Here is a 15,059-nt window from a genome sequence, read left to right on the forward strand (position 1 = left end):
TCTGATTAGAAAAATAAATAATATTTTTACCTTTTAGATTGGACTTCACCTCCTCCAAAATCACGATCCACTGTAACTTTCTCTGAATGTAAAAACCCACACAAAAATACATCATTTAAAACAATATGGTATATGTTTGCAAATACAAATGTGTATATAACATCCAGAAAATCTGGCACTGTATTACATGTTTGTGTGTAAACCCACGATTTGATCAAGATTCCCCCCTTTAAAATCTGCTGAGCGTCTGTTTTCAAGTCCCAGAAAAACTGAGTTGTGGGAACAGAGCAGTTCTCTTCTGCAGTCATACAGTCATAACACACACATACATATGAAGAGTTTGGTTGCAAAATGCGATAAACGGCATTTTTTGACATTTGGATTTTATTATTGGAAATCACTGTTCAGATGTACCTTAATCTATGTGTCAATTGCTGCCATTAATAACATTTAAGAATGCACATTTTAGGCCAAGTACAAAACGTATTTTTTTTCACAAAACGCAATATGCGTCAGACCAGTTTCTTTACAAAGTGCGATATAACAGTTAGAGAGCGTTCAGGATGCGGCGCGAGCTCAGCATCCCCTGGGAAGAGAGTCATCGCCGGTGAAGTGCTCAGAGTTTGCTCATTGATTTAGCGATAGAAGATGAAGTCTTCAACTTCACAAAAAATTATAAAAAGGCCACAAAAGTGGACCAGAATAAGATACTTCTGCGTCAACAATACACAAATGCAGCAGGGAACGAGTCTCCGCTGATGTCAAGAGAAGGCCTAGGAGCGCCTTTTTTCCTACTCCCCATCACAAGATACCTGTCTGCAAGTGTTCTTTATAAGTTTATTTTTTAAATAATTTCTTAAATGTAGCTGAGTAGCCTATCTGAAGATTTATTTATGTGGTTGCAGCTATTATTTAAAATTAATTCTTGTTGTTGTTGATTTATTACAAAGGAACTTAAAGGGCACATGTTGTTATGGAGAAAACGGTTTAGCTTTTTCACAACCAAATAAATAAGCTATTATTATTATTACAGTGAAATAATTCATTAAATATGACATAGCGAGGCAAGTTTGTGTCACGGACTCAGCTCCGCCCGCTCTAATCATACAGGTTTGGTTTTCTGCAGCGGTGTGGAAGGAGCCGCCCCCCACTCTTTCTGTACCAAGCTAAAGGTCATTTATCTAACTAACTTAATCTTACTTATCAAACAAAACATTGATTCACTAGCTTTTGGTAATGGTATTAATGTAGTATAATATAGCCTCAGGTGGATGTAGCGTTTTGCAAAAAAAAAAAATAATAAAGTTACAGTATGTTATGTTATGTTGTGTACATTCTGGCCAAATCTAACTTAGAATCTTATTATTATTAATCAATCTTTGCATATATTATTCCATGTTTGACAATGTGGGTTGGATTAATATGTAGCATTTTGGCATGTTTTTTTTTACTTAATTATAGACATAAAATTAAATAAAAAATATCCTGGATTTGAAAATATTGTGTTCCTGGCCTTCACTGAGCTCAAGTTATAGTTTAATGTACAAAAATTGTGAATGAACTTGACAGTTGATGTCCTGAAAAATAATGTCAAAATTACCAACATTTTTTTAAATGGATATATCTCGTTCTGCAATGAAACTCTTTATATACAGTTGAAGTCAGAATTATTAGCCCCCCTGAATTATTAGACAGCTTGTTTATTATTTCCCCAATTTCTGTTTAACGGAGAGAAGATTTTTTTCAACACATTTCTAAACATAATAGTTTTAATAACTATTTCTAATAATCATTTCTAATAATGGACTTATTTTCTCTTTGCCATGACGACAGTAAATAATATTAGACTAGATATTCTTTAAGACACTTCTATACAGCTTAAAGTGAAATTTAAAGGCTTCACTAGGGTAATTAGGTTAACTAGACAGGTTAGGGTAATTAGTCAAGTTATTGTATAATGATGGTTTGTTCTGTAGATTATCGAGAAAAAATATAGCTTAAAGAGGCTAATAATTTTGTCCCTTAAACGGTGTCCAGAAGAAAAAAATATTATCAGACACACTGTGAAAATTTCCTTGCTCTGTTAAACATCGTTTAGGAAATATTTAAAAAAGAAGAGAAAAATTCCAAGGGGTCTAATAATTCTGACTTCAACTGTATATATATATATATATATATATATATATATATATATATATATATATATATATATATATATATGAAAGTTATAGGAGCCATATTACTTTTCATTTAATTATAATGTTTATTTGTATACTGATTGGTTTGGGTTTCACAGTGACGTTTTATGTTTTGGTCACGTGGGCATAACTGACACCTGCTCGAACATATAAAGCGCGTGCACAATCACACAGGTGGAGGAGAGAAGGAGAGTGGGGTAGCCGTATTTTTTGTTGACCGCAAACAGCAGCGCAAACCAAGCAACGCAAAACTGTATCACAACGGCACACGCAACAATCATCACACCAACGCAATAATCGGCGCCATACAAAACAGGTATTCAAAGACACAAATTGCTGTATTGTTTTTTCATGCTTCAAGTTTACATAAAGTTTTCCATATAACATCTTGGGCTCAGTGTCTCTGTCTAAAGCCACCAGCGCGTCACAAATATAAAGGACCCTCACTGCCTCTCGAGCGACTTATAGGAGGCATCAGGAAGTCGCAATATTTTGTCAACAAAAAACGGCATCTTATCAGGAAAATCATCGCTCGCAAAATCAGCGCACAGACGAATCAGGAAGACGCCAAGTAAGTGATGCGATTGCAAACCAAATGGGCCACGTCATGTGTTCGTTTACATAGGACAGATAAGTTTATCTGTGGATATATGTGTGGATGAGGAATCTGGTTGGCATTGGTGCATGTTAAAGTTGTTTGGAATGCAAATCGGATGCGCGAGGTCGCGCGACTTACTTTGGTGTCTGTAGGAAGTCTGCACTTTGCGGCTTGTTTGTGTGATGCCGTGATGTTGTTTGGAAGGAAAATGAACTGCTGTTGAATTGAATCGAATCGTTTGAGCGTGTTCAAACGTTGCATTGTGTTTGGATGTTGTGATTCACTGAACACTGAATCAAAAGAGTCACTATGAGTCAAACTGGTGGTACCCCGTGCTCGGTTGAAGAGATGGGAAAGAAAAGGGAAAGCAAACTCACTCAAAAGGCCTTGCTGAATAAAATTGAGAGATTGCAATGTGAACGTAAACGTGCTGTTGATAAAATCAAAGTGGTGCCTGTTGACAACATGCTGGTGTCAAGTGGTCTTACAGGGGCTGGAGATGAGGACTGCAAGCTACCCATAGTACCGGTTCAGGTAAAATCTAATAAAGGAAGCAAAATTATTAATACCTATGCATTTTTGGACCAAGGGAGCACTGCAGTGTTTTGTACAGAGAACTTGATGCACAAGCTTCACCTTACAGGAAGGAAGGGGCGTATTCTTCTACGAACCATGGGGCAGGAGAAGGTTGTGAGTAGCAACATTATATCTGGTTTGGAGGTTGCAGCTCTGGAAGGAGATCGTTTTCTTGAGCTGCCAAAAGTTTATACACAAGAGTCCATGCCAGTGCACCGAGGAAATATTCCAACTAATAATTCCGAAATAGAACTCCTGATAGGAACCAATGTCCCTAAAGCACTGGAACCATTACAAGTGGTATGCAGTGTAAATGATGGACCATATGCCATTAGAACCATGTTGGGCTGGACTGTTAATGGACCACTGATGGGAGACAGTGGAGAAAGGGTTAACTGGAAACAGCCCCTGGTAATGGTTAATAGAGTGTCAGCTGTAAATCTGGATGAGATTTGGCACCAACAGTTTAAAACTGACTTCCCTGAAAACAGTCTCGATGATTATGCTGGTATGTCAAGAGAAGATCAAAAATTCCTAGAACTAGTGAGTAATTCAGTAAAACATGTGAATGGGCACTACCAAATTGCATTACCATTAAGGAGCATTGACGTCAGCATGCCAAAAAACAAGAACATTGTCGAACAGCGTTTGCATCATCTGAAAAGGAGGTTTCAGAAAGATTCATTATTTCATGCTGAATATAACAACTTTATGAATGATCTGCTTCTTAAAGATTATGCTGAGAAGGTGCCTGTAGAGGAACTAGACCGCAGTGCTGGAAAGGTATGGTATATACCACACCATGGAGTGTTTCATCCCACCAAGGGAAAGATGAGAGTTGTGTTTGACTGTGCAGCGAGTTATCAAGGAACATCGTTGAATGCTCAGCTCTTACAGGGCCCAGATCTTACGAGTTCTTTGATAGGAGTCATGACTCGTTTTAGAAAGGAACCAGTAGTAATCATGGCTGATGTTGAATCCATGTTTTACCAGGTACGGGTCTCTTCGGATTACTCAGACCTGCTTAGGTTTCTTTGGTGGCCTAATGGAGATGTGGAACAACAACCTGTTGAATACCGTATGAAGGTGCATTTGTTTGGGGCAGCATCATCACCTAGTTGTGCCAATTATGCCCTCAGAAGGTGTGCAGAGGATTATGGATGTCACTACAGTGAGAATGCAGTAGACAAATTATTGAACTCTTTTTATGTAGATGACTGCCTTGTGTCAGTTGTTACAGAGAAGGAAGCAGTGTCACTTTACCAGGAGCTGGTTTCTCTGTGTGCCAGGGGTGGGTTTTCCCTCACAAAATGGATAACCAACAGGCCTGGTGTATTGGAAGCTATCCCTGAAAGTCACAGAGCAAGAGGCATGGAAGGGTTAAACATGGAGTTGGATTCATTACCTGTGGAGAGAGTGCTGGGTTTGGAATGGTGCATAAAATCAGACTGTTTTAAGTTCAAGATTGTACTAAAGGATAGACCACTCACCAGAAGAGGAATTCTCTCTACTATCAGTTCAATTTATGACCCTCTGGGAATGCTAAGCCCTGTCATTTTAACAGCAAAGAAAATTCTGAGAGATTTGTGCAGGAGAGAAATTGGCTGGGATGACACTGTGCCGGAGTCCGTGTCAAAGGATTGGCTGAAATGGCTGCAGCAGCTGCATTTGTTGGATGTGTTTAAGGTGGACCGATGTGTGAAACCATCATGCTTTGGAGATGTTGTTACAGCCCAGTTACACCATTTCAGTGATGCCAGTCAGGATGGGTATGGAACAGTGTCTTACCTGTTGCTGAAGAACCAGCATTCAGTAATGCACAGTGCTTTCATCATGGGGAAGGCAAGAGTGGCTCCGTTAAAATCCGTAACCATCCCTAGAATGGAGCTTATTGCTGCTACCATGGCCAGTCGCATGGACATTCTTTGGAGGAAAGAGATGCATATGGATCTTTTGGATTCTGTGTTTTGGACAGACAGTACATCTGTGCTCAAATACATCCGAAATGAAACCTCACGATTCAAAGTTTTCGTTTCTAATCGGGTCTCTCAAATCCTGAAAGTTTCCAGTCCTGAGCAGTGGAGGTATGTGGACACTGCAAGCAATCCAGCTGATATGGCATCTAGAGGTGTTAAGGTGGATGTGTTTATTCAAAACACTACATGGGTGTCAGGGCCTCACTTTCTTTTACATCCGGAGAGTGAGTGGCCTGTAAACAAGGACGTCAACTACCTTTCACCTGAAGACCCCGAGGTCAAAAATGTTGCTGCAACAAACGTTACACAACTCAAAGAAGATTCAGTCACTTACCTGATCAAGTATTTTTCTTCCTGGACACGCCTTAAGAAATCCGTAGCATGGTTCTTGAGGATCAAGGACTGGCTCATGTCTTGTTTAAAGGAAACAAGGCACTTTCATCAGACCGTTGTACAGTCTGACAACAATGCACAGCAGAGCTCCTCCGTGGCAGAGGAGATTGATTATTTTAAAAGGACAAGCAGTAAACTTACAGTGGAGGACTTGGACCGGGCTGAGCTTGCCATCATTAAATTCTGTCAGGGACAGAGATTTCCTGAAGAGCTAGCCAGTCTGGAGAAAGGGCAACATGTTAAAATATCCAGTCACCTCCATAAACTCTGTCCACAGCTGCAAGATGGAATCCTGAGAGTTGGTGGTCGTCTCTGTAGGTTGGCTATGCCTGTGGAAGTTAAACACCCTATAATATTAACAAAAGATCTTCACATTTCAGAACTCTTGCTGAGACATATCCATCAGGAAGTGGGGCATGGTGGACGGAACCATATGCTGTCCAAATTGAGGGAGAAGTACTGGATAACTGGTGTCAGTGTAGCCATAAGGAAAGTACTGTCCAAATGCATCGTCTGTCGCCTCTAAATGCTCTGCCAGTTTACCAGCAAATGGCAGACTTGCCACACGAAAGAATAGTCCCAGATGAACCACCATTTACTCGAGTGGGAGTGGACTATTTTGGACCTTTTGAGGTTAAGAGCCGAAGGAGCATGGTAAAGCGGTATGGGGTTATATTTACCTGTCTTGCCATTAGAGCTGTACACCTTGAGGTTGCTCCATCTCTGGATACGGACTCATTCATTAATGCACTCAGGCGTTTCATTTCCAGAAGGGGACAGGTGCGAGAGATCCGTTCAGATAACGGAACTAATTTTGTAGGTGCAGAACGTGAGTTGAAAGCTGCTATTAAACAGTGGAACCAGGGGCAGATCAATGATCTTTTGCTGCAGAAGGGAATCAGATGGAGTTTTAACCCACCGGCTGGCTCTCATCATGGAGGATCATGGGAGAGGTTAATAAGATCAGTGCGTAAAGTCCTTAAATCAATGTTTAAGGTGCAAAACCTGGATGAAGAAGGTCTTCACACAGTGCTCTGTGAGATTGAAGCCATCATCAACAGCCGTCCAATCACCAAGGCTTCCATGGATCCAAATGACCTGGAAGCACTAACTCCAAACCACTTGTTGCAGTTAAAGACTTCACCATCATTACCCCCAGGGTTGTTCCAACCGACAGACATGTATGCACTTAGGAGGTGGAAACAGGTACAATACATGTCCGATCTATTCTGGAAGAGATGGGTTAAGGAATACTTACCTCAGCTACAGGAGCGTCAGAGATGGATTGGAGTTAAGAGGAACCTCGTTGTGGGAGATCTTGTGATCATTATGGACAGCACAGCTCCTAGAAATTCTTGGCCAACAGGTCGAGTGATCCAAACCTTCCCAGACCGAGGAGGATTTGTCCGTCAAGTACGGATTAAAACAAAAACCAGCTGTTTGGAAAGACCTATTACCAAGGTCTGCTTGCTGCAGGAGGCTGAGTTTGATTAAATATGAACTACAGTTAAATTCTTTTCTTTTTTTTGATAATTCCTTTTGTGGATTATTTTTTTTTGTTTTTTTTTTTGTGGATTTTGCCATTAGGACACAAAGAAGAAAAGTATGGACATTTTACTGTTGGACTTTACAGTTGAACTTTTGTGTGTTTGATTTATGTCTCCTATCTGTAATTTTGGATAATTATTATGTGGTGATCTAATAATTAGGGGCTGGTGTATAGGAGCCATATTACTTTTCATTTAATTATAATGTTTATTTGTATACTGATTGGTTTGGGTTTCACAGTGACGTTTTATGTTTTGGTCACGTGGGCATAACTGACACCTGCTCGAACATATAAAGCGCGTGCACAATCACACAGGTGGTTTTTTGTTGACCGCAAACAGCAGCGCAAACAGCAGCGCAAACCATGCAACGCAAAACTGTATCACAACGGCACACGCAACAATCATCACACTAACGCAATAATCGGCACCATACAAAACAGGTATTCAAAGACACAAATTGCTGTATTGTTTTTTTCATGCTTCAAGTTACATAAAGTTTTCCATATAACATCTTGGGCTCAGTGTCTCTGTCTAAAGCCACCAGCGCGTCACAAATATAAAGGACCCTCACTGCCTCTCGAGCGACTTATAGGAGGCATCAGGAAGTCGCAATAAAAGTATATACAGTTGAAGTCAGCCCACCTTTTTAAAACTTTTTTACAAATATTTCCCAAATGATGTGTAACAGAGCAGGGAATTTTTTCATAGTATGTCTGATAATATTTTTTTCTTCTGGAGAAAGTCTTATTTGTTTTATTTCAGCTAGAATAAAAGCAGTTTTAATTTTTTATGAACCATTTTAAGGTCAATATTATTATCCCTCCAATAACTTGCCTAGTTACCCTAATTAACTTAGTGAAGCCTTTAAATGTCACTAAGCTGTATAGAAGTGTCTTGAAAAATATCTAGTCAAATAATTTTTACTGTCATCATGGCAAAGAGAAAATAAATCAGTTATTAGAGATGAGTTATTAACACTGTTATGATTAGAAATGTGTTTAAAAAATCTGCTTTCCATTAAACAGAAATTTAGTACAAGAAATAAACAAGGGGGCTAATAATTCTGACTTCAACTGTATATAATTAAAAATATATATTTTATATATAATTTTATAAATATTTTATAAAAAAATATTTTATATATTTTTATATATAATTTATAATTTTTATTTTGAAAAATATAATTTAGACAGTAGTACTCAAGGGTCCAGGGGTCTGTTCTTCGGACCTCGCTAAAATAATCTAAGAATATATTACAGATCCTGGATCTTTTAATCTTGATAACTCATCTTAGGCTAATTTGGTTCTTTAAAAAAGTTTGCGAATCAGATTAAACTGATCTGAGAGGTGTTGTGACTGTGTGTTGTGACAGATCTATCGATCCTCAAAATCATTATTAGCAATATAACGATTGGCTGACGGCACAGCAGCTTGATGACATCTGATTAATGCACAGTTATCAAAATTACATGAAATCCGTAGTAAACGGTTCGTTGAATCTGATATGCAATAACAGAGTTGTGAGTTACGTGCTGGAGCAGAGCAGTTCTCTTCCTCTGTCATATGGTCATCCTTCAATAAAAGCTGAATATAAAAAATATATATTAGTTAGACAGCAGTACTCAAGGGTCGCGGTCCCCACTATGTCAGACCTTACTGTGTGTGTATTGAGGACTAAGTGTGTTTCACAGCTTCTCTAACATGCCTCTGGTCCCCACAATGTCAGTGCATATGTTCACCAATTAGGACACACACTCTGTTTCATTTCTATATTTTGATTAAGTTAAATAGTTACAATTAAATACACCACTACTACAACAACAACTACTATCACTACTACAACTAATAATAATAATAATAATATTAAAAATAATTGTTATTATTATTATTATAAACACACCTCAGAGTTGTGGTTCTCCTACTGGAGCAGAGCAGTTCTCTTCCTCTGTCATATGGTCATCCTTCAATAAAAGCTGAAAAAAAAAATAAAATATATATATTTTAGTTAGACAGTAGTACTCAAGGGTCCCGGTCCCCACTACGTCAGACATTACTGTGTGTATTCAGGACTAAGTGTGTTTCACAGCTTCTCTAACATGCCTCTGGTCCCCACAATGTTACACTAGTGCATATGTTCATACATTAGGACACACACTCTGTTTCATTTCTATATTTTGATTAAGTTAAATAATTACAATTAAATGCACTACTACTACAACAACTAGTAATAATAATAATAATAATAACAACAACAACAACAATATTAATAAACACACCTCATCAGAGGGTTGTGGGTCTCGTACTGGAGCAGAGCTGTTCTCTCCTTCTGTCATACGGTCATACTTCAGCAAACCTGAATATAAAAATATATATATATTAGTTAGACAGCAGTACTCAAGGGTTCCGGTCCCCACAATGTCAGACCGTACTGTGTGTGTATTCAGGACTAAGTGTGTTTCACAGCTTCTCTAACATGCCTCTGGTCCCCACAATGTTACACTAGTGCATACGTTCACCAATTAGGACACACACTCTGTTTCATTTCTATATTTTGATTAAGTTAAATAATTACAATTAAATGCACTACTACTACAACAACAACTACTGCTACTACTACTACTACTACTACTATTACTAATAATAATAACAACAACAACCATAATAAACACACCTCATCAGAGTTGTGAGTCTCGTACTGGAGCAGAGCAGTTCTCTTCCTCTGTCATATGGTCATCCTTCAATATAAGCTGAATATAAAAAAATTTATATTAGTTAGACAGCAGTACTCAAGGGTTCCGGTCCCCACTATGTCAGACCGTACTGTGTGTGTATTCAGGACTAAGTGTGTTTCACAGCTTCTCTAACATGCCTCTGGTCCCCACAATGTTACACTAGTGCATATGTTCACCAATTAGGACACACACTCTATTTCATTTCTAGATTTTGATTAAGAAAATAATTACAATTAAATGCACTACTACTACAACAACAACTACTACAACTACTACTACTACTACTACTACACAGCAAATTTTTTGGAGTTGAAAAATTAGGAGTTAGGCAAAAAAGTGTGAGAGTAAATTTTTTTGAGTTTATTTTTAAACTTTAACACGATTTTGTGTTATGGGATACCCCTTGCTGTGTTGTATTTTGGAGTTCATTCTCTGGTGTTCAGAAACGTGCTTTAACTCCTTACTGGAGTTAAATTTTTAGAAAGTTTAGAAAGTTTTAGAAAGCTTTTTCTAAATGTTGGATGTTTTGTAGCAGAAGTGTGTTTTGCTGTAGCTGTTTCATTTTGTACTGTGAGGCTAGTGACTGCATGTGGCTAACTTAGCATAGCATGTTAGCTTTTCCAATGTGGCAGTTTTTTTTTTAAAAATGTTGTGGATTTGAACAAGCTAACACTAGCTAATAATCTTTTCTTCCCCTGTGTTTCTAAAAATATGTGTTCTGCTGTCAAAAAGGTGGTAGGCCTACTTGATCAGATGGAGAAACCTGCTGTTCACATTTCAAATAGGCTAACTTACACAACGAGGTAATGTCAATATCTTTTATCCAGCAATAGAGCTTTATGTCTGTAAGATTTAATATGTGTAATATTGCTCATGAAATGTTTTGGATTGTATCATGATTTAGTCGTGACCGTGAGAGTATGCTGTTTTCAGCTATATTTACATTACATTTTCAATCACACTAACATAAGTTGTTAAATAACATTTATCTTTTTTATTTCAGGCCACGAAGCTGATAAAAGTGCAATTTGGAGGCAAGAAAAAATATATTAAACTGGAAGAAGATTGTTTCTTGGATTTTTTCAGTGCGGGTGAGTTTTAGTGTAACAGAGTTTTTTTTTTTAATTATAATAATAATAAGTCATTTTGAAATTTATTTGATAAATTATACATTGTTGTTATGTTGTAGTCCAGCACAAGTTTGTGATACCAGAGGATACAGCATCGAAAGTCACAGATGACCATGGCAAAGAGGTGGATGAGGATGTATTTCAAGAACTTGCAACAACCAAAGAAACATGTCATCCACACTAATGATGGTAGGTTATTTAAGAACATTTTTATAAATTTTGAAAGTTGGTCTCATGACTCAAAGTGAAAGTGTGCATTTCAGAACCATTTACTGACACGTGTTGTTGTTGTTGTTTTTTCATCAGATTTGACTGTCCTGCAGCAAGGGGCTGTTAAAGTGCCCTCCTCCCCAAGTATGACAGATACATTGTCTGTGTCAAGCAGTTTGAGCAGCAGTGATTCTGGATCTCAAATTATTCAACCTTTAATGGGCAGTGTCCAAAAAAATCAAAGTTTTTTTTAAACTTCCATATACATAGAAATTATACCGTAAACATTACAAAATAACGTTACATAATGAATGCATTTTAAAGTAAAACATAGTATAAACACAGTTATTAGATTTAGTTTTTTTTTGTTAAAAAAATGTTAATTTTGGTTATCTTTCTAAATACTTTTTTTTCTTCGTTTCAAAAAATCGAGCAAATTCTAACATCAAAGCCAGCAGAGTTGACTGTGATTGAGGAGTATGACAAGATATTTTTTTACTGCTTTTGATTCCTGTGAAGTTAATTTTATATAATGTAATGTGTTGATTGTCTCATGCAATTTTACTAAGTCATTGGTTTTAGTTGGCACTAGCTGCTAACATATATTAATTGTAAATGTTTTGCTGTTAAATTTAATGCTGTGATGACAATTAATTTCAAAGTGTGTACATCGATGGAAATTCTAAATCTAATGTGTGGATTTGCATGAATAAAAGCAGTAAGTAAAGAGTATTGCATCAGTTCAGTCATTTTCGTATATATATATATTTGTTTGAAGTACACTTTAACTCTAAAAAGTGTTACATTTTAACATTGGTAAGGAGTTTATATTATACCCAAATGTAAAAGTACTCTCTGTAGGAATACAATTTTAACTCCAGAAAGTGTTATAATCTAACTCCAAAAAATGTGTTAAAATTCAACTCCAAAAGCAGAGTGATTTTAACTCTGAATGGGAGTACATTTGATGGTCACGCATGTACACTCAGATTGAGTTGATTTTGAATCCCAGGGAGTTTATTCCAAAGACCAGAATTTGCTGTGTACTAATAATAATAACAACAACATTAAACACACCTCATCAGAGTTGTGGGTCACGTACTGGAGCAGAGCAGTTCTCTTCCTCTGTCATATGGTCATCCTTCAATATAAGCTGAAAATAAAAAAAATTATATTAGTTAGACAGCAGTACTCAAGGGTTCCGGTCCCCACAATGTCAGACCGTACTGAGTGTGTATTCAGGACTAAGTGTGTTTCACAGTTTCTCTAACATGCCTCTGGTCCCCACAATGTTACACTAGTGCATACGTTCACCAATTAGGACACACACTCTGTTTCATTTCTAGATTTTGATTAAGTTAAATAATTATAATTAAATGCACTACTACTACAACAACAACAACAACTACTACTACTACTACTAATAATAATAATAATTATTATTATTATTAAATTTAAACACACCTCATCAGAGGGTTGTGGGTCTCCTACTGGAGCAGAGCAGTTCTCTTCTTCTCGTCATATGATCATACTTCAATGAAAGCTGAATATAAAAAACACAAAATAATAATTAGACAGTAGTACTCGGCTCCTGGTCCCCACTATGTCAGACCGTACTGTGTGTGTATTGAGGACTAAGTGTGTTTCACAGCTTCTCTAACATGCCTCTGGTCCCCACAATGTTACACTATTGCATATGTTCATAAATTAGGACACACACTAAGTTAAATAATTACAATTAAATGCACTACTACAGCAACAACATCTACTACTACTACTACTACTACTAATAATAATAATAATAATAATAATACTAATAAACATACTTCATCAGAGTTGTCGGAGCAGTTTTCTTCTGCAGTCATATGGGCATCCTTCAATGAAAGCTATTTAAAAACAGCTTTGTTATATAAGTCATGTCATGACTATAAAGCTTTCATGACAGTCTTATGAACCCCCCTTTAAAGTAAAGCATTACCCAATTAATTAAACTTTTTTACCCATTAAGACACGAAGAAGATATTAAGAGATTGATTTCATTATCTCTTATGGATGATGCAAACTCTTTATTTTTGAACAGATTTACCCTTAATCTATATTAACATTAAAAAACTCTTAGCTTTGCTGAATGTATTAAGGATTAATGTATTAAGTAATCAAAATGTCAAACCTTTCTCCAAGGCCAATCACATGCGCCATAGTCAAACGTTATTTCCTCTCCAAAGAAAATATCCCTGATTGCAAAAAGGCACAAATGAGGTTTTCTCTGAACAACGATCTTATTGACAGTGCAGTTAGGGTGCAGATCGTCCTCATGATCGGCATCAATGCTGCAAAACTAAGAGAAAAGAGCAAGCAACATTTTAATTATGCCCTCTCATAGCAATAAAAAGCTAAACTATGGCATGAATACAAACACAATGAATATAATATATACATGTACATTTGAATGGGGAAAACACTTAACCACCTGTTCTTGTTTTACCATATAAAGTCAAACATAAAGACAGTATTTTTATTATATCTCATATATGCTTTGCTTCCACAAGGTCTATCATTTGTACTCAACCACAAAACTTCCTTTGATAAATGTGGACAACGCAAACTCTGACCTAAAAGATTTAATGAAATGTGTAGGGTTCAAAAACTACAAAAACCTCACATTAGCATCCTCTCTGTGTGTGAATTATAAATACAGTAAACCTTTTGAAGTGGATCAGAACCTTTCCTCAATGTTGTTCTAATACTATTGAACACCTGTTCTTCTTTCTTAGGACAGTTTTAAAGAACTTTTTTTCCACTTCAATTGTTTACAGGTCACACTTTACAATCAGGTTTTATTAGTTAATGTACTTACTAACATGACCTAGTAATGAACAATGCATGTACAGCATTTATTAATCAGTTTAACATTTACTATTTACTAATGCATTATTCAAATCTAAATTCATGCTTGTACCAGTAATAATGCATTGCAATAATTAATGCATTGTGCGTGTTCAACTAGTAATGAACAACTTTATTTTCATTTACTAAAGTTAACAAACATGAACAAACACTGTAATAAAGTATTATTTATTGTTCATGTTAGTAAATGCATTAACCAGCATTAACTAATTTAACCTTATTGTAAAAGGCTACCAGTTGACAGCAAATAAATAAATAAAACACACACAGTGAACATTTATGTACTTTTATATATGTTTTACACTAAGTTATATATTTATAATTATTTATCTAAAATAAAACGTTTCTACACGTCATAGAACAATAAATTAAGTACATTTCAAGGACCAGATAGCCCCACATTTTAATTATAACCTCTAACGTTATATTACTACATTAACGTATAAATAGTATATAATAGTGTTATTTCAGGATTAACGTTAAATGTTTAAAGCAATTAACCATTTAAAAAGTACGATACAAGAACTATGAAAACATACCTTAGTAACCTTCTATATATTCGGTTTCCAGTGAATGGGTCTTGTCAGTGGAGCTGGTGATGTGTTTCTCCGCATCTTTTAATGGTTTTATCCTCCGTCGATCCATTTAGCCGCCCGGTGATTGGTGACTGTCTGACCGCGGCTCATGCACTCCACCCCGGCCTCTGACTCACGTAGCACCGGGCAGTTAGCACGTTAGCACATTAGCGCGAGTAACTTTTACTCGTGTAAACAAGTTAAATTACATACC

At 36.6% G+C, this 15,059-nt stretch overlaps 2 long non-coding RNA genes across 7 annotated transcripts in view; one reads left to right on the forward strand and one right to left on the reverse strand.

Moving 5' to 3' along the window:
• Nucleotides 1-15,059, reverse strand: part of LOC141375770 (uncharacterized) — a 50,798-nt gene that overhangs the window by 35,438 nt on the left and 301 nt on the right. For 2 of the 6 annotated variants that reach the window (XR_012384552.1, XR_012384548.1), the window contains exons 2-10: nucleotides 14,810-14,977; nucleotides 13,534-13,701; nucleotides 12,828-12,906; nucleotides 12,441-12,516; nucleotides 9,963-10,038; nucleotides 9,568-9,644; nucleotides 9,192-9,264; nucleotides 8,821-8,875; nucleotides 31-82 (exon numbers count right to left, since the gene is read on the reverse strand). This is a non-coding gene — a long non-coding RNA (uncharacterized lncRNA). Of the gene's footprint in view, nucleotides 1-30; nucleotides 1,712-8,820; nucleotides 8,876-9,191; nucleotides 9,265-9,567; nucleotides 9,645-9,962; nucleotides 10,039-12,440; nucleotides 12,517-12,827; nucleotides 12,907-13,189; nucleotides 13,250-13,533; nucleotides 13,702-14,809; nucleotides 14,978-15,059 lie in introns of those variants that run through there. The other 4 variants (XR_012384550.1, XR_012384547.1, XR_012384551.1 and 1 more) reach the window with 4 other exon arrangements.
• Nucleotides 10,417-12,087, forward strand: LOC141375787 (uncharacterized). The gene is made up of 4 exons (XR_012384600.1): nucleotides 10,417-10,826; nucleotides 11,027-11,114; nucleotides 11,213-11,342; nucleotides 11,460-12,087. It is a non-coding gene; the product is annotated as an uncharacterized lncRNA (long non-coding RNA).

This window comes from Danio rerio, chromosome 8, assembly GCF_049306965.1.
Source record: "Danio rerio strain Tuebingen ecotype United States chromosome 8, GRCz12tu, whole genome shotgun sequence".
Classification (NCBI taxonomy): domain Eukaryota; kingdom Metazoa; phylum Chordata; class Actinopteri; order Cypriniformes; family Danionidae; genus Danio; species Danio rerio.